Genomic DNA, 20,775 nt, shown 5'->3' with positions numbered 1-20,775 from the left:
TAATATTGAGTTGCGCCCTTTTTTACCCTCAGAACAGTCTCAATTCGTCGGGGCATGGACACAAGTTGTCGAAAATGTCCCACAGGGATGCTGGCCCATGTTGACTCCAATGCTTCACACAGTTGTGTCAAGTTGGCTGGATGTCCTTTGGGTGGTGGACAGTTCTTGATACACACGGGGAACTGTTGAGCGTGGAAAACCCAGCAGCATTGCAGTTCATGACACACTCAAGCCAGTGCACCTGGCACCTACTACCATACCCCGTTCAAAGGCACCTAAATATTTTGTCTTGCCCATTCACCCTCTGAATGGAACACACACACAATCCACGTCTCAATTGTCTCAAGGCTTAAACATTCTTCTTTAACCTGTCTCCTCCCCTTTCATCTACACTGATTTAAGTGACATCAATAAGGGATCGTAGCTTTCACCTAGATTCACCTGGTCAGTCTGTCATGGGAAAAAGCAGCTGTTCCTAGTGTTTTGTACACTCAGTGTATGTTACATGTTCATTGATGAACACACTGTCTTGTTTCACTATTATTGTGTCCTGTTTTGACTTCAGATAATTGTAATACCTAAACTCCAGAATATGTAAGAACATTTTCATCAGCGTTTGAGATTAGTGGTGGTATTGTAATGAGTATAGATACAGAGTTGGATAACTGTGAGAGCTCTACATTTCAGAGGGAAAATGTTAATCTCTGCCCCATGGCAGAATGAGTAGAGTTGCATGAAATGTATTATAAAACAGCAAAATGTTAATCTCTGCCCCATGGCAGAATGAGTAGAGTTGCATGAAATGTATTATAAAACAGCAAAATGGTCATATCTGCCCCATGGCAGAATAAGTAGAGTTGCATGAAATGTATTATAAAACAGCAAAATGGTCATATCTGCCCCATGGCAGAATAAGTAGAGTTGCATGAAATGTATTATAAAACAGCAAAATGTTAATCTCTGCCCCATGGCAGAATGAGTAGAGTTGCATGAAATGTATTATAAAACAGCAAAATGTTCATCTCTGCCCCATAGAATGAGTAGAGTTGCATGAAATGTATTATAAAACAGCAAAATGGTCATATCTGCCCCATGGCAGAATAAGTAGAGTTGCATGAAAAAATTATAAAACAGCAAAATGTTCATCTCTGCCCCATGGCAGAATGAGTAGAGTTGCATGAAATGTATTATAAAACAGCAAAATGGTCATATCTGCCCCATGGCAGAATAAGTAGAGTTGCATGAAATGTATTATAAAACAGCAAAATGGTCATATCTGCCCCATGGCAGAATAAGTAGAGTTGCATGAAATGTATTATAAAACAGCAAAATGGTCATATCTGCCCCATGGCAGAATAAGTAGAGTTGCATGAAATGTATTATAAAACAGCAAAATGTTCATCTCTGCCCCATGGCAGAATGAGTAGAGTTGCATGAAATGTATTATAAAACAGAAATGTATTATAAAACAGCAAAATGGTCATATCTGCCCCATGGCAGAATGAGTATCATCAGCAAAATGATGGCAGAATGAGTAGAGTTATGAAATGTATTATAAAACAGCAAAATGTTCATCTCTGCCCCATGGCAGAATGAGTAGAGTTACATGAAATGTATTATAAAACAGCAAAAATGCCCCATGGCAGAATGAGTAGAGTTGCATTGTATTATAAAACAGCAAAATGTTCATCTCTGCCCCATAGAATGAGTAGAGTTACATGAAATGTATTATAAAACAGCAAAATGGTCATATCTGCCCCATGGCAGAATAAGTAGAGTTGCATGAAATGTATTATAAAACAGCAAAATGGTCATATCTGCCCCATGGCAGAATAAGTAGAGTTGCATGAAATGTATTATAAAACAGCAAAATGTTCATCTCTGCCCCATGGCAGAATGAGTAGAGTTGCATGAAATGTATTATAAAACAGCAAAATCTTCTCTTTGCCACATGGCAAAATGTATTGAATTTTTCCAAACTTGCTCTAAAACTGCAACAATAAAACGCCAACAAAATGTTAGAGACGACTCTGATTGCATGTGTCGGTATGGATGTGGATACGCAGACCCACGCATCACTGCGGCACTTCATAATGAGTTCTTTGAGTTTTTTGTGGCCCCCACTCCCATCAAAGTTGCCCATCCCCAACCTAGACACATACAGACACAGAAACATGCGCCAGCATTAGTTCTGCAGTCTGAAAGGTCATGGTTCAATGATGTGTTGGCACAGTGAGAGAAAGAGAGAGAGTAGGGAAGAGGAAGGAGAGAAAGAGAGAGATAAGGGAAGAGGAGGGAGAGAAAGAGAGAGATAAGGGAAGAGGAGGGAGAGAAAGAGAGAGATAAGGGAAGAGGAGGGAGAGATAAGGGAAGAGGAGGGAGAGAAAGTGGGGGAGGGACAGAGAGAGTGGGAAACCATAGTGAGAGAGAGAAAAGAAATGATAGAAAAGAACCAACACAGAGAAGCCCCAGACTGGATAGAGATGGAGAAGGAAGGAGCTAGAGAAAGATAGTGGTGTTGAAGGACAGAGAAAGAGGGAGAAGAGGGAGGCAGAGTGAGAGAGTTTTTGTTTTAGTGTTCATGGTAATATGTACAGATGTCGCCACCACACTAGCCTATCTCTGAGAAGAAATCTGTGTGTGTTTATGTGCGTGCATGCGGTATGCATGTGTGTTTGGTTTTTACCTCACTGCAGTGCCACAAGTTGACAAGCTGCACACTCACACTCACACACACACACACTCACACACATGCACACGCACTCTTGCACACACATTTTCCTACACACACACGAACACAGATGTCTGCAGTCTGCATTGTACAGACATCTGTGACTGCAGGTCAGCAAAACCAAGCCTTAGAGGACTGGGAAGCTTCTCTCCTCCCCTCCTCTCCTCCCTCCCTCCCTCCCTCCTCTCCTCCTCCTCCTCTCCTCTCCCTCCTCCCCTCCTCCTCTCCTCTCCTCTCCTCTCCTCTCCTCTCCTCTCCTCTCCTCTCCTCTCCTCTCCTCCTCTCTCCTCTCCTCTCCTCTCCTCTCCTCTCCTCTCCTCTCCTCTCCTCTCCTCCTCTTCCCACTGAATGAAGGCTGAGCTGTGTGCACTAAGAGGATCAATAGGTTTAGCTCACTGTACACAGAAGGAGCAGTCACACACCTAACAGGGTCAGGACATCCCTCAGACTGACTAGGAAGGAAGGAAGGAAGGAAGGAAGGAAGGAAGGAAGGAAGGAAGGAAGGAAGGAAGGAAGGAAGGAAGGAAGGAAGGAAGGAAGGAAGGAAGGAAGGAAGGAAGGGAGCTTGAGAGAGAGGGAGAGCAGGGATGAGAGGGAGAGCAGGGATGAGAGCGCAGCGCTTCACACATTTTTTTACCCCTTATTCCTTCTTCCCCGGGAGCTAATGGGGACAGGCAGAATCTAGAGAGGAAGACATAGACATAGAGATAGGAGAGAGGAAGATAGAGATAGGAGAGAGGAGGATGGAGAGAGGAAGAGAGAGATAGGAGAGAGGAAGAGAGAGATGGGAGAGAGGAAGAGAGAGATAGAAATAGGAGAGAGGAAGATAGACATAGAGATATAGGGAGATACAGAGAGAGAGTAACATGCTCTGTCACGCCAGTGTTGACTGCTCCTGCTCCAACCGTCTTCCCTGGCTTTCAGGAAAAGGAATGGTTTCCGGATAGATTCATTCCTGAGCCCGTTCACCATGAGGATGTGGGACAGCGATTTCCAGGTCCTCGCCGGAAGAATCCCTCGGAGAAAAGAGCAGCCGCCTGAGAAACTAGTAGCTGATCCTGTGTGGACTCCTGGGTCACAGCTCTGAGGACTCTCATTTACACCGCTGAAGGCTTGCATGTACCAAACTGCATTTGTTTATCCAAGCTTGGGTGGCCTTGCAGTATGTAGCCTTTTCATATCCCATCTACTGACTACATGATGACTTGTTCACGTGGTGGCACATCACTGGAATGAGTATTATTAATATGGTGTAGAGCACTGTAAGGGACATGCATACATGATGTTGTTTTGGAAGTGGTTGCAGCACGTGGAGGGCAGTATGTGTAGATCGTGTTAAAGGTTAGAGGAAAGATTCAGTACACAGTTCCAAGAAGCCTGGACTCTGCCACAGGGCGCGGGAAAGGACTATGATGCACTTCAGCAACTTCCCTTTCAGGAGACACTCATGGATATGGTGAGTGTGTGTGTATGTGTGTTTCTGTTTGTGTGCTTGTGTGTGTCCATGATGGCAGCAACAGTAGTGGACGTGAGTTCAGCAGCTCTCTTCCATTTAAACTTAAGCCCCCCGTCAACATTTGTTTTTGTGCATGTTCTCCTGTGTCCTGTGTTTTCCTACTGTTCTGTACTGTATTTATGTTCCAGGGCACATATTTCCTGCCGTTTTCTCCCACAATAAATGCTTGAGTTGATCCATAAATACGTCTAAATCAGACATAAACTGCAGGAGCAGCCAGCCCTAGAGCTTTCAGAGCTTTTATTTATCCCAGAACAGAAGACAGGACAGTGGAGGCTCATAGAGCCTGCTAGCCGTGGCTCCATGCTTTAGATTCCTCCTCTGCACTTTTCATCAGCCATTTAAATAGACACTCCTTTTGGGGATGTGGCTTTCTCAAAGCCATGAAATGATGTACTGCTGTGCACTGTTTCCTTGCTGCTTCCCATCTTCAAATGGTCTGTTATTAGAGCTAGTCATATAACAGTGACTCAATATTTGGACCATAATAGTCTCTGTCAGGTTATTGACCCATACCTCAACCCATACCTCCTGCTTCCTGCTTCCTTCCTGACCAGCATTAACATGCAGCAGGTACAGTACAGTTTAAGACAGACAGACAGACTTCTGCTTATGGTTGCTTGCGGTACTTGAAGTGAGCAATGACAGAAGTGTCTGGAACGTGAGCTCAAATGTCACGCTGTCTATAGAACATACTGTGCAGATTCATCTAAATGATTTTGGTGCCCTACATGTGTTCAGCCAAACATTGTCTCAGGTCAGGAAAACTCCATATAAGACAATATAATAACTATGTAACACATTTTCTGTTTCAGAGGTTTTAGCATTGGCTATTGAGTTTCTCTTGGTCAGGTCACATGGTCGGGAGCTCTTGTCCCAACCCATTGTTTACTCTAATCAGTATTAGATTAAAGGCGTTGGAGGGATGCCAGACCAGAGGCTGTGGCTGTATAGGGGAACAACAGACAGACAGAGAGACAGACAGACAGACAGGCAGGCAGGCAGGCAAATGTTCCTAGCTAATCCAATGGCAGCTACGTAAACAGAAAACACAACGAGATATCCTCTCTCTCCCCCCCCCCTCTCTCTCTCCCTTCTCTCTCTCTCTAACACACACACACGCTTAGAATTACTGCTGGTTATTTAAGTGATGATGCTGTCGATGCCAGTGTTTGGAGTATATATTGGCACGGGTGTTGTTATGCCCTCCACACACCAGCTTCGAGGGCATTATAATTTTTATTCAACAGGTTACCAACATATTTAAGTAATGATTGATACATTTTCATTAAAAACATTATTTTGATTAATTTATTCATACTATTTCATCCTTCCACGAAATATAGTCCCGACACATCTAGGGTTCCTACCCAAGCTGGCTGGTTGTTCTTTCTATTGGTTTGGTTGCCAGAGACGCAACCTAGTCATTAAGTCTTTTTGTTCTGTATCTATAGACGCGACCCAGTCGTTTGTTCTAGATGTCCCATTGCCAATACTGGCTGGCAACGTTCTTATCGCTTGCTTGCTAGCTAGCCAACTATGGCTAACTTACAGTCACGCCAAACGTCAAAAATTATAACAACAGTAGCTGCATTTGCATTTGTTTAAGCTATTTTCTAGAGACATTTATTTGGATACATCCATTACAATGCGCTAATGAGGTGCGATTTCGCCTGGCTCAGAAAATGTGCACTCTCATCAGGACACTGTTCAGAGGAGCTAGCCAACAACACAGCTAACACAATCACTTCAAACACTGAAGCTGTAAAGATGGCAAACTCAATGTTTTGTTTGTTTCGTTTGACCTTTTTTCAATTGAAATTTCTTCGTAATAATCCATATAAAAATGATGCCAACTGAATAACTCTGCCTGCCTGTCTGTCTGTCTGTCTCGTCTCGACTACCGACCCCGACACGTTCATTACTATGGGACAGCTGGAGATCAAATTTTAATATTGAAACAATGTTGCACTTGTCTGAGAGACAGACTGTAAGGTTTATACAAATATCTGCTGTTGAAAACTAAATGTTAGTCTAAAATAAATGTGAGATAATGTCTAGATGCTTTTTATAGTGGAGATCAAGTTTATAAATTGTTTGGCTGGGCTGATGAGACTGTGGATTGTGCTGTCAGATGGAACAGAGTACGTAGGCATTTTAACATCATAGATTTAGTGGAATAGACACCGGCTGGAATGTGCTTTTAACCAATCAGCATTCAGGATTAGACCCACCTGTTGTTTACTCTTTGTTATTGCTAGGTAAAGTCACATTTATTCAAACTTGACATGGATTACATCTGTCATACTGAAACGTGACATCACAGTGCTACTAAGAGGGGTTGGCTGCAGTTTTATGGGTTCTTAACCAACAGTGCTATTTTGTTAGCTTTTTCGCAATTTTTGTAACTTATTTTGTACATAATATTGCTGCTACCATCTCTTATGACCGAAAAGAGCTTCTGGAAATCAGAACAGTGATTACTCACCTTGAACTGGACGAAGAATTTCTCTTTAATGAGTCGGACGAGAGGGATTTACCCCAGACACCCGAACAGGCCCTCATCCCCGTCATTCGCAGGAGAAAAAGATGGAAGAGGTATTGTGGAAAGAGATCGGGGTGCCTTGTGAGGATCCGACAACGAATGGCTAATCTGCCTTTGCCATCCGTACTATTGGCCTATGTACAATCGCTGGATAATGAATTGGAAAAACTAAAAGCACGTATATCCTGCCAACGGGACATTAAAAACTGTAATATCTTATGTTTCCCCGAGTCGTGGCTGAACGACAACATGAATAACATACAGCTGGCGTTTTATACACTGTTTTGGCAAGATAGAACAGCGGCCTTTGGTCAGACAAAGGGTGGCGGTCTATGTTAATTTGTACACAACAGCTGGTGCACGATATCTAAGGAAGTCTCGAGGTTTTGCTCGCCTGAGGTAGAGTATCTCATGATAAGCTGTAGACCACATTATCTAACTAGAGAGTTTTCATTTGTATTTTTCGTAGCTGTCTACATACCACCACAGCCCTATGCTGGCACTAAAACCGCACTCAATGAGCTGTATAACGTGATAAGCAAACAGGAAAACGCTCATCCAGAGGTGGCGCTCATCCAGAGGTGGTGCCCCAATTCTCATCGACGGGGCTGTCGTGGAGCAGGTTGAGAGCTTCAAGTTCCTTGGCGTCCATATCACCAACATGATCCAAGCACACCAAGACAGTCATGAAGAGGTCATAGCAAAACCTATTCCCCCTCAGGAGACTGAAAAGATTTGGCATGGGTCCTCAGATCCTCAATAGGTTTTTACAGCTGCACCATCGAGAGCATCCTGACAGGTTGCGTCACTGACTGGTATGGCAACTTCTCAGCCTCCGACCGCAAGGCACTACAGAGGGTAGTGCGTATGGCCCAGTACATCACTGGGGCCAAGCTTCCTGCCATCCAGGGCCTCTATACCAGGTGGTGTCAGAGGAAAGTCCTAAAGATTGTCAAAGACTCCAGCCACCCTGGTCATAGACTGTTCTCTCTGCTACCGCACGGCAAGTGCTGCCGTAGTGCCAAGTCTTTGTCCAAGAGGCTTTTAAACAGCTTCTACCCCCAAGCCATAAGACTCCTGAACAGCTAATCAAATTGCTATCCAGACTATTTGCATTGCCCCCCCATATTTTATGCTGCTGCTACTCTCTGTTTATTATCTATACATAGCCACTTTAATAACTCTGCCTACATGTACATATTACCTCAAATACCTCGACTAACTCTGTATCGGTATCCCTTGTATATAGCCTCGCTAGTGTTATTTTACTGCTTTTACTGCTGCTCTTAAATGTTTTTGTTACTTTTATTTCTTGTTTTTTTTAGGTATTTTTCTTAAAACTGCATGGTTGGTTAAGGGCTTGTAAGTAAGCATTTCACTGTAAGGTGTACACTTGTTGTATTCGTTGCATGTGACAAATACAATTTGATTTGATTTTGATTTACTGACACAGTCTTGCAGCTCATCTGGTAATTACCATGAAATGCTCTATTTTGTGCGGGTAACTTTGTAGGAGTTTTACATTGTGTTGATTGCTGTGTTGCGGATGCTTAAAGGCCCAGTGCGCTATGTAGGGAATAGGTAACCATTTGGGACATAGACTATGTAGGGGAGTTATGTAAGGATGCTTAAGCCTTTAACTGAGGAAATAAGTGATGCTCAGTAGTTATTATAGATTGAATGGCTTAGCTTCAGCAGGCTGCTATTAATGTATGGTAATAATGTATTATATTAATGGTCATAATTGGTTAGATAATCTGGATGGGTAATCATTCCTTAGAATTCCAGGATAAAAGTATATGTTAAGTATAGTATAAATATGTATAGTACAGACTTCCAGTTTAGTATACTTGTGTTTTTGTTTTTCAATCATGTGTTTTCCCTTTTATGGGTAGTCTCAGTGGTTTGGTGGGATATTGCAGTCAGATGAAGTGACAATGTTCATAAAACAACATGTCCACATTGTCAAGGTTGTCTGAACACAGGCTTTCTCCTGTTTCCTTTAAAGATGAGCTGTCTGAACCCATTTTGGCAGTGTGTCTGTTTGCTGCAGAGGGACCTAGCCCTGTTTCAGTCCCCATAAACAGGAATGCGCCATCCATCCCCTACAGTGTGTGTGTGTGTGTGTGTGTGTTCGTGCGTGCGTGTACAGAGGAGCTTTTAGATGGATGTACATTATTTATCACTATAGTCTTAATAATGGACAAGCCTTTACTCTGTCGGACTGCCAGATGGTGAAGCGTGATTTCCACTGCTCCAAAGTCTAATGGCAGCGAGCTTTACACCACTCCAGCCAACACTTGGCATTGCGCATTGTGATCTTAGGCTTGTGTGTGGCTGCTCGGCCATGGAAACCCATTTCATGAAGCTTCCTACTAAGTTCTTGTGCTGACGTTGCTTCCAGAGGCAGTTTGGAACTCGGTATTGACTGTTGCAACCGAGGACAGACAACTTTTACAAGCTACGTGCTTCAGCACTCGGCTGTCCTGTTCTGTGAGCTTGTGTGGCCTACCACTTCGCGTTTCCTAGACATTTCCACTTCACAATAACAGCACTTACAGTTGACCGGGGAAGCTCTAGCTGAGCAGAAATTTGACGAGCTGACTTGTTGGAAAGGTGGCATCCTATGAAGGTGCCACATTGAAAGTCACTAAGCTGTTCAGTAAGGCCATTCTACTGCCAATGTTTGTCTATGGAGATTGCATGGCTGTGTGCTCAATTTTATACACCTGTCAGCAACAGGTGTGGCTGAAATAACTGAATCCACTACTTTGAAGGGGTGTCCACATACTTTTATATATAGTTTATCATTTTAAATATCTTATTCAGAGTACATGTTGAGCTCTGAACTCAAGCCTGTGTTATTGTTTGCAGAGTGTGTTGGGCTGTGAAATTGTGCTGAGCGTTACAATAGAGTATGTATCTATTTGGTAGCCCCATGTCCTCATTGATATAGTAGGACATTAGGAAACCTAGCAGATGCCGGACTAAATTTACCACTTACCTCCATGACAACAAAGCCTCACCTGGGGAGAGAGAGGCTGAGTGGCTGTTACACAAACCCATTTTGACTTGGATTTAGCACTCAGCAAGCATGCATGCACACACAAACACACACATACGTAGCAGCGCAGGAGAGTGAACCATGTCCTCTGATTCTTCCTCTACTCCTCAGACCTGTAGACAGGAAGTGATGTCTTTGTCAACAAAGGAAGCTGGGTTTAGAGCGATAATTTGGCAGTTAGATAGTCGAGACTTTACAGCTCTTATTGAAGGGATTAATGAGTGTCTAAGATTAGTGTCAGGTTGGCAGACTCACTTTTAGTTGGTCACAAACACATTGGTCACCATAGTGATTTGCAGGGTTGGATCTCAGAGTGCTAGTGCCTGTTCTTGTCTGCCTCTTGACGGTTTTCAATATTATTACATGAATACTTACAGAAACAGCAGTCGTTTCAGGAACAGAGTTCATGTGGGAGGAATAACATACTGTAGCTGGCACTGACAATTTGACTTAATCTATAGGCCTATACATTTTGTGTTGCCTGACGCTATGAATCCGCTATTTGTCTGTCATTTTGTCAGTCCTTACCTTATCTTTTCAGTGGATTTCATATTTTCACTTGGCTGCATTATAAAAATATTTGACCCCCTAACTCAAAATAACGTTTTCATCCTGCATCAATATTTTTCATTTAATGTTATATTACCATGTTTGTGTGGTTGGTACTGAGCACTTTAATAATGACAGTAAAATAAACGTATTATGTCAATTTCTATTTTCAGAAATAAACGTAACAACTGCAGAGCGTCCAAAGTAATCATATACAGTGAACCCAATGCACTGTGGTGTGCTGCGGGAGGAGAGAAGAGAAGAATTGTGAGGTCTATATTTAGATAGTATGGTAGCAGTTGAGAAGGAGGTCTTTGCTCAAGAGCTGTTGGTGCTGTGATGCCTCAATAATCAAGTCACGTGGTGAAACTGGGAAAATTAGATGCTCTCTTTCTCTCCTAGACCTCTCTTTCTCTCCTAGGCCTATCTTTCTCTCCTAGAGCTCTCTTTCTCCTCTAGAGCTCTCTTTCTCTCCTAGGCCTATCTTTCTCTCCTAGGCCTATCTTTCTCTCCTAGACCTATCTTTCTCCTCTAGAGCTCTCTTTCTCTCCTAGACCTCTGTTTCTCCTCTAGACCTCTCTTTCTCCTCTAGACCTCTCTTTCTCTCCTAGACCTCTCTTTCTCCTCTAGAGCTCTCTTTCTCCTCTAGAGCTCTCTTTCTCCTCTAGAGCTCTCTTTCTCTCCTAGACCTCTCTTTCTCCTCTAGATCTCTCTTTCTCATCTAGAGCTCTCTCTCTCCTAGACCTCTCTTTCTCTTCTAGACCTATCTTTCTCTCCTAGACCTCTCTTTCTCCTCTAGAGCTCTCTCTCTCCTAGACCTATCTTTCTTCTCTAGAGCTCTGTCTCCTAGACCTCTCTTTTTCTCCTAGACCTATCTTTCTCCTCTAGAGCTCTCCTTCTCTCCTATACCTATCTTTCTCTCCTAGACCTCTCTTTCTCCTCTAGAGCTCTCTCTCTCCTAGACCTCTCTTTCTCTCCTAGACCTCTCTTTCTCCTCTAGAGCTCTCTCTCTCCTAGACCTATCTTTCTCTCCTAGAACTATCTTTCTCTCCAAACCTCTCTTTCTCTCCTAGACCTATCTTTCTCCTTTAGAGCTCTCTTTCTCTCCTAGGCCTATCTTTCTCTCCTATGCCTATCTTTCTGTCCTAGACCTATCTTTCTCTCCTAGACCTCTATTTTTCTCCAAGACCTCTATTTTTCTCCGAGACCTATCTTTCTCTCCTAGACCTATCTTTCTCTCCTAGACCTATCTTTCTCTCCTAGAGCTCTTTTTTTCCTCATTTAAGTTTTGTACAGGATCGAATAGTGTACTCAAACTTAGATTACTTTGCTTTACGCACGACCGAGGTGGAGGTTTAGAAAATTGGCATTTGGGGAACTCTGAGCGCTGCCAGAATCACAGCCTTTTGGAGGCAAAGCCATTTCTCAGTGAAACCATAGGACCAGCAGAGATGAGAGAGAAACAGAGATGAGAGCGAGACAAATTTGTGTGTGTGTGTGTTAAATGCTGCATCTTCGCTCTCCCACAGCATCAATCTTTGTCTTCCTGTCGTGCTACTTGTGACGCACAGATCTTTATTAAGGTGGGCTCTATACAGCCAGACTGGGGGGTCAGTCTGCTGCAGAGCTCTGTGGGGGGTGTATAGACACAGCTTGTTGGAGAAATGTGTGTGTGTGTGTGCGTGCCTGCGTGCGTGTGTGTGTGTGTCTGCGTGTAGTTATGTTCCATGGAAAATGACTGCTGTTGACTTCGTCTGGATAGGAAGAGCCTACAGCATCAGACTGTATATTTATTTTTTAATTTTTCTATTATATTGGTCACTTTTGGCAATTTCTACACAATAAAGTAATTTCTTTGTTACTTCTATTTAGTTGGTATTTCCTAATTCACAGCTTGGTTTGGGTCTTTTGGTAGAGCAGTGTTTCTCAATGGGGATTGAGAGAGTCAGTCAGCCAAAACTGGCCTTAGTCTTCTTACCAGGTGTGAGGCTCCCCTCTCACTCTCCCACACACACACGCACACACACACACACACACACACACACACACACACACACACACACACACACACACACACACACACACACACACACACACACACACACACACACACACACACACACACACGCACACACACGCAAACACACGCACACACACACACACCCACGCCCACATCCACACACCTTTTTCTTTCACCCTTATATCACTAAGTCTCACACTCAGATACTCACATGCACACATGCATGCACACACCCAGGCACTCAGCTCAGGTCAAGCAAGGTGCAGTGAGTCATGGCTGGAGATAATGTTCCCGTTATTCATGATAAACAGCACAACCAAGATCCAATTACACATCCAGCACCACGTGTGTGTGTGTGTGTGTGTGTGTGTGTGTGTGTGTGTGTGTGTGTGTGTGTGTGTGTGTGTGTGTGTGTGTGTGTGTGTGTGTGTGTGTGTGTGTGTGTGTGTGTGTGTGTGTGTGTGTGTGTGTACGTGTGTGTACGTGTGTGTGTGTGTGTACGTGTGTGTATATGTGTGTGTGAGACAGTGAGCGTTAATGAACCATTGTTCTGGACAGAATGTGTGCTTGGCAGGACCAGTTTCTTCGACTAACCATGCATCACTTTGTCTGGGATCTGTTGTCAGTTTCGATGCTCAGTATATTATCCATAAAGGGGACATCTTTACAAAGACACCATAGACCCCATGCCGTGTTTGACTGTCATTTTCAGAACAATTGTTTGTTCTTCTAAATAGCTGTGAAAGACCAGTTGAAAAACAAGATTGAAAGGTGTTTTTATTTTAATCATTTTTTCAAAGCAAGTCTCTGTGCTTACTACTAAGATGTGCAGCGCCAAACTTACACAGAGAGCCTCTGCATTGCCCCAAAACTCACATTAATTTCATTCCATCTGCTCTGGTTCTCCTGCATCCCCAGTTTAAGCTGTAAGATAGAACATTTAATCTTCTGTATCGCTTTGGAACATTCAGAACACGACAGTCAGATCAATTAAAATGCGACCCCGGCATCAAATCTGTCAGAGGGGAGAAAGGATGGCCGCAGGTGGTTCATGACTAATCTCACCATAAATCAGATCTATCTTCTATCTCTGCTTCTGAACGGTTGAACCTCTCAGAGCAGGGGCACAGCAGGCTGGCAGCATGTCATCTAACAGCATGGAGGGACTAGAGATACACAACTCCAAATGCAAATATGACCACAAATAGCAATGAAGCAGTCCTAGTTCTTCCTTTAGCCAGCCTTACAGTAGAGCTGCTACGGCCTAGTTGTTAGGGAACTGTTAATATCATTAGTGAGTTTGAGGTCAGAGAGCTGGTGCTGTGTCCATGCCTACATCACCATGCCTACATCACCATGCCTACGTCACCATGCCTACGTCACCATGTCTACGTCAACATACCTACATCAACATGCCTACATCACCATGCCTACGTCACCATGCCTACGTCACCATGTCTACGTCAACATACCTACATCAACATGCCTACATCACCATGCCTACGTCACCATGCCTACATCACCATGCCTATGTCACCATGCCTATGTCACCATGCCTACATCAACATGCCTACATCACCATGCCTACGTCACCATGCCTACGTCACCATGCCTACATCACCATGCCTACATCATATGCCTACGTCACCATGCCTACATCACCATGCCTACGTCACCATGCCTACATCACATGCCTACGTCACCATGCCTATGTCACCATGCCTACGTCAACATTTCTACATCACCATGCCTACATCACCATGCCTACGTCACCATGCCTACGTCACCATGTCTACGTCAACATACCTACATCAACATGCCTACATCACCATGCCTAGTCACCATGCCTACATCACCATGCCTACGTCACCATGCCTATGTCACCATGCCTACATCAACATGCCTACAACACCATGCCTACGTCACCATGCCTACATCACCATGCCTACATCATATGCCTATGTCACCATGCCTACATCACCATGCCTACGTCACCATGCCTACATCACATGCCTACGTCACCATGCCTATGTCACCATGCCTACGTCAACATTTCTACATCACCATGCCTACGTCACCATGCCTACATCACATGCCTACGTCGCCATGCCTACATCACATGTCTACGTCAACATTTCTACATCACCATGCCTACATCACCATGCCTACATCACCATGTCTACGTCAACATGCCTACATCACCATGCCTACATCACCATGCCTACATCACCAGGTCTACGTCACCATGCCTACGTCAACATGCCTACATCACATGCCTACTTCACCAGGTTTTAGTCCCTGTCCTTCAGGGGTAGGATGCTTATTTATTTGTCATTTAGGTCATTTGGGAACAGAAGTGAACTTTCAGCTGATCTGTTAAACTGACGTCTGTATTGTCATATTGTTTCTATCCATTGCCCTGAGTGTGACATCACTATGCTAATCACATAAGGCTACACTTATTTATGAGAACAGCAACATTAGAGGCCTATTGCTTATGACAACAAAAAGGTGATTCTGGTCAGTATGATGACAACAAAGGACAGAGTAGCTTACTTTGCATGTGGGGATTTCCCCTCATGCACACAATATAGTCTAGACCAGACATTCCCATATTACAGCACCAGAGGGCTAATACCATATTGATAATCCAGGAGGGGGAACCCACAAGGGCAATATAAGGAACTTGTTGGAATCCAAATGAAGGAGCCTAGTGCTTACATTTGTGTGTACCAAATTATTCCAGGGGTGAAGATAGGATCCTGCTGGAAAATGGGAGGAACTTACAGACCCCAATACCCGGTGGTCAAACTCAGAAAATAGACTCAAATGTATTTTGCCATTACAGCAGCCGAATAGTCTTCTTTGCTATGTGCTATGTTTTGGTGGTGGTCCCAGTGTAAAAAGTGGAGGAACTAAGTTGACATATAGAGTGTACTACTTTTGACCAGGGCCCATGGTCAAATATTGTGCACTATATAGGGAATACAGTGCCATTTGGGACACAGGCATGTTTTGTTGGACCTGTGCCTTCTGGCCAATCCATAAGCATATGGGTGTGTGACACAGAATTAGGAATTAGAACATGGGTGTGACATCACAACGTCTCTTAAAGGTGCTCAACTACTGATGAAAATAGGAGCTCTGAGGATGATGACGATGTTGGTGTGTTTATGACAACGACAGAGTTAATGACGGACTATGGGTGGGCCGTCATTATAAATAAGAATTTGTTCTTAACTGACTTGTCTAGTTAAAAAAAAGGTTCAATAAAAAAACATTTCAAAAATAAAATGATCATTACCATGGTGTCGTTGTATTATTATGGTCGTCATGGTGACCCATGTTCTGTTTGGAGAACAGCTTAACCTGGCTTATCTCCAGATTCCTTCGGGATCTCCGGGAATCCTTGATTGGTGGCACACCCTCACACACGCATGCATGCGCAGACACACGCACGAGTGCACACACACACACATACTTTGTTTGCGCCTATATGTCCTCACTCACTCTCCTACCTCCCAAACAAACACACTGACACCACGTCATAATGATGTCATCAAGGTTTTAAAGAGGGATTACTCTGACATCACTGGGATGGGTGCCAGACTAAACCTATTAGCATAAGCGTGTGTGTGTATGCGTGTGTGTTTGTGTGTGTTTTCCCAGAGATGAGAAAAAAAGAGCATGTCAGTTTGATTGAATGATTGATGATTTGATTATTCATGATATTTAGCAGGTCTGTCATTAGTCTGTCATTACTGTTGTGTCATCCATCTTGAGACTTTCCATGCCATTAGCTGTGATGTGTCAGAATGGTGTTGAGTTGATATTGGAGTTGACCTGTAAACAGCTTAATGATGGTCCATGTGCTTCAGCCAGAGACACAAAGACCAGAGAGACAATAATATAGTGAGGCTGTTAGCCTCCATACCATGCACTGTTTAATGAAGCTGTTAGCCTCCATACCATGTACTGTTTAGTGAAGCTGTTAGCCTCCATACCATGTACTGTTTAGTGAAGCTGTTAGCCTCCATACCATGTAGTGTTTAATGAAGCTGTTAGCCTCCATACCATGCACTGTTTAGTGAAGCTGTTAGCCTCCATACCATGCACTGTTTAGTGAGGCTGTTAGCCTCCATACCATGTACTGATTAGTGATGATGTTAGCCTCCATACCATGTACTGTTTAATGAAGCTGTTAGCCTCCATACCATGCATTGATTAATGAAGCTGTTAGCCTCCATACCATGCATTGATTAGTGAAGCTGTTAGCCTCCATATCATACACTGATTAATGAAGCTGTACTGATTAATGAAGCTGTTAGCCTCCATACCATGCACTGATTAATGAAGCTGTTAGCCTCCATACCATGTACTGTTTAGTGAAGCTGTTAGCCTTCATATCATGCACTGATAAATTAAGCTGTTAGCCTCCATACCATGTACTGTTTAATGAAGCTGTTAGCCTCCATACCATGTACTGATTAATGAAGCTGTTAGTCTCCATACCATGCATTGATTAATGAAGCTGTTAGCCTCCATACCATGCACTGATTAGTGAAGCTGTTAGCCTCCATACCATACACTGATTAATGAAGCTGTACTGATTAATGAAGCTGTTAGCCTCCATACCATGCACTGATTAATGAAGCTGTTAGCCTCCATACCATGTAGTGATTAATGAAGCTGTTAGCCTCCATACCATGTACTGATTAATGAAGCTGTTAGCCTCCATACCATGTACTGATTAATGAAGCTGTTAGCCTCCATACCATGTACTGTTTAGTACAGCTGTTAGCCTCCATATCATCTACTGATTAATGAAGCTGTTAGCCTCCATACCACGCACTGGTTAGGGAAGCTGTTAGCCTCCATACCATGTACTGGTTAGGGAAGCTGTTAGCCTCCATACCACGCACTGGTTAGGGAAGCTTTTAGCCTCCATACCATGTGCTGATTAATGAAGCTGTTAGCCTCCATACCATGTACTGTTTAGTGAAGATGTTAGCCTCCATACCATGTACTGATTAATGAAGCTGTTAGCCTCCATACCATGTACTTATTAATGAAGCTGTTAGCCTCCATACCATGTACTGATTAATGAAGCTGTTAGTCTCCATACCATGCATTGATTAATGAAGCTGTTAGCCTCCATACCATGTATTGATTAATGAAGTTGTTAGCCTCCATATCATGTACTGATTAATGAAGCTGTTAGCCTCCATACCATGTACTGATTAATGAAGCTGTTAGCCTCCATATCATGTACTGATTAATGAAGCTGTTAGCCTCCATACCATGTACTGATTAATGAAGCTGTTAGCCTCCATATCATGTACTGATTAATGAAGCTGTTAGCCTCCATACCATGTACTGATTAATGAAGCTGTTAGCCTCCATATCATGTACTGATTAATGAAGCTGTTAGCCTCCATACCATGTACTGATTAATGAAGCTGTTAGCCTCCATATCATGTACTGATTAATGAAGCTGTTAGCCTCCATACCATGTACTGTTTAGTGAAGCTGTTAGCCTCCATACCATGTACTGTTTAGTGGAGCTGTTAGCCTCCATTCCATGTACTGATCAATGAAGCTGTTAGCCTCCATACCATGTACTGATTAATGAAGCTGTTAGCCTCCATATCATGTCCTGATTAATGAAGCTGTTAGCCTCCATACCATGTACTGTTTAGTACAGCTGTTAGCCTCCATATCATGCACTGATTAATGAAGCTGTTAGCCTCCATACTATGTACTGATTAATGAAGCTGTTAGCCTCCATACCATGTACTGCTTAATGAAGCTGTTATCCTCCATACCATGTACTGATTAATGAAGCTGTTAGCCTCCATACCATGTACTGTTTAGTGAAGCTGTTAGCCTCCATACCATGTACTGTTTAGTGGAGCTGTTAGCCTCCATTCCATGTACTGATCAATGAAGCTGTTAGCCTCCATACCATGTACTGATTAATGAAGCTTTTAGCCTCCATATCATGTCCTGATTAATGAAGCTGTTAGCCTCCATACCATGTACTGATTAATGAAGCTGTTAGCCTCCATACCATGCACTGATTAATGAAGTTGTTAGCCTCCATACCATGTACTGCTTAATGAAGCTGTTATCCTCCATATCATGTACTGATTTATTAAGCTGTTATCCTCCATACTATGTACTGATTAATGAAGCTGTTAGCTGCCATACCATGTACTGATTAATGAAGCTGTTAGCCTCCATACCATGTATTGATTAATGAAGTTGTTAGCCTCCATACCATGTACTGCTTAATGAAGCTGTTATCCTCCATATCATGTACTGATTTATTAAGCTGTTATCCTCCATACTATGTACTGATTAATGAAGCTGTTAGCTGCCATACCATGTACTGATTAATGAAGCTGTTAGCCTCCATACCATGTATTGATTAATGAAGTTGTTAGCCTCCATACCATGTACTGGTTAATGAAGCTGTTAGCCTCCATACCATGTACTGTTTAGTGAAGCTGTTAGCCTCCATACCATGTACTGTTTAGTGGAACTGTTAGCCTCCATTCCATGTACTGATCAATGAAGCTGTTAGCCTCCATACCATGTACTGATTAATGAAGCTGTTAGCCTCCATACCATGTACTGATTAATGAAGCTGTTAGCCTCCATACCATGTACTGATTAATGAAGCTGTTAGCCTCCATATCATGTACTGATTAATGAAGCTGTTAGCCTCCATACCATGTACTGATTAATGAAGCTGTTAGCCTCCATATCATGTACTGATTAATGAAGCTGTTAGCCTCCATACCATGTACTGATTAATGAAGCTGTTAGCCTCCATACCATGTACTGATTAATGAAGCTGTTAGCCTCCATACCATGTACTGTTTAGTACAGCTGTTAGCCTCCATATCATGTACTGATTAATTGTATTTTTTAACCTTAATTTAACCAGGCAATTCAGTTAATAACAAATTCTTATTTACAGTGACAGCCTAGTAACAGTGGGTTAACTGCCTTGTTCAGGGGCAGAACGAGAAATGTTTACCTTGTCAGCTCGGGGATTCGATCTTGCAACCTTTCGGTTACTGGCCCAGGGCTCTAACCACTAGGTTACCTGCATGGTATGGAGCTGTTAGCCTCCATACCTTGTAAGTTGAGGTAAAGCTAGTTTAAATACTGTCGTTAAAATAATTTAGAAAACAACAAGGTGTGTTCAGTGGGCAGCCTACACTCTGAGGTACAGCTAGGTGTGTTCTGTGGGCAGCCTACACTCTGAGGTACAACAAGGTGTGTTCAGTGGGCAGCCTACACTCTGAGGTACAGCTAGGTGTGTTCTGTCGGCAGCCTACACTCTCTGAGGTACAACAAGGTGTGTTCTGTGGGCAGCCTACACTCTCTGAGGTACAACAAGGTGTGTTCTGTGGGCAGCCTACACTCTGAGGTACAACAAGGTGTGTTCAGTGGGCAGCCTACACTCTGAGGTACAGCAAGGTGTGTTCTGTGGGCAGCCTACACTCTGAGGTACAGCTAGGTGTGTTCAGTGGGCAGCCTACACTCTGAGGTACAACAAGGTGTGTTCAGTGGGCAGCCTACACTCTGAGATACAACATCCAAGGTGTGTTCTGTGGGCAGCCTACACTCTGAGGTACAGCAAGGTGTGTTCAGTGGGCAGCCTACACTCTCTGAGGTACAACAAGGTGTGTTCAGTGGGCAGCCTACACTCTCTGAGGTACAACAAGGTGTGTTCAGTGGGCAGCCTACACTCTGAGGTACAACAAGGTGTGTTCAGTGGGCAGCCTACACTCTGAGGTACAGCAAGGTGTGTTCAGTGGGCAGCCTACACTCTCTGAGGTACAACAAGGTGTGTTCAGTGGGCAGCCTACACTCTGAGGTACAACAAGGTGTGTTCAGTGGGCAGCCTACACTCTCTGAGGTACAACAAGGTGTGTTCTGTGGGCAGCCTACACTCTGAGGTACAACAAGGTGTGTTCTGTGGGCAGCCTACACTCTCTGAGGTACAACAAGGTGTGTTCTGTGGGCAGCCTACACTCTGAGGTACAACAAGGTGTGTTCTGTGGGCAGCCTACACTCTGAGGTACAGCAAGGTGTGTTCTGTGGGCAGCCTACACTCTGAGGTACAGCAAGGTGTGTTCTGTGGGCAGCCTACACTCTGAGGTACAACAAGGTGTGTTCTGTGGGCAGCCTACACTCTGAGATACAGCAAGGTGTGTTCTGTGGGCAGCCTACACTCTGAGGTACAGCTAGGTGTGTTCAGTGGGCAGCCTACACTCTGAGGTACAACAAGGTGTGTTCAGTGGGCAGCCTACACTCTGAGGTACAACAAGGTGTG

Source organism: Oncorhynchus tshawytscha, linkage group LG04 (assembly GCF_018296145.1).
Source record: "Oncorhynchus tshawytscha isolate Ot180627B linkage group LG04, Otsh_v2.0, whole genome shotgun sequence".
NCBI classification, from domain to species: domain Eukaryota; kingdom Metazoa; phylum Chordata; class Actinopteri; order Salmoniformes; family Salmonidae; genus Oncorhynchus; species Oncorhynchus tshawytscha.
This window is presented reverse-complemented; position numbering follows the sequence as displayed.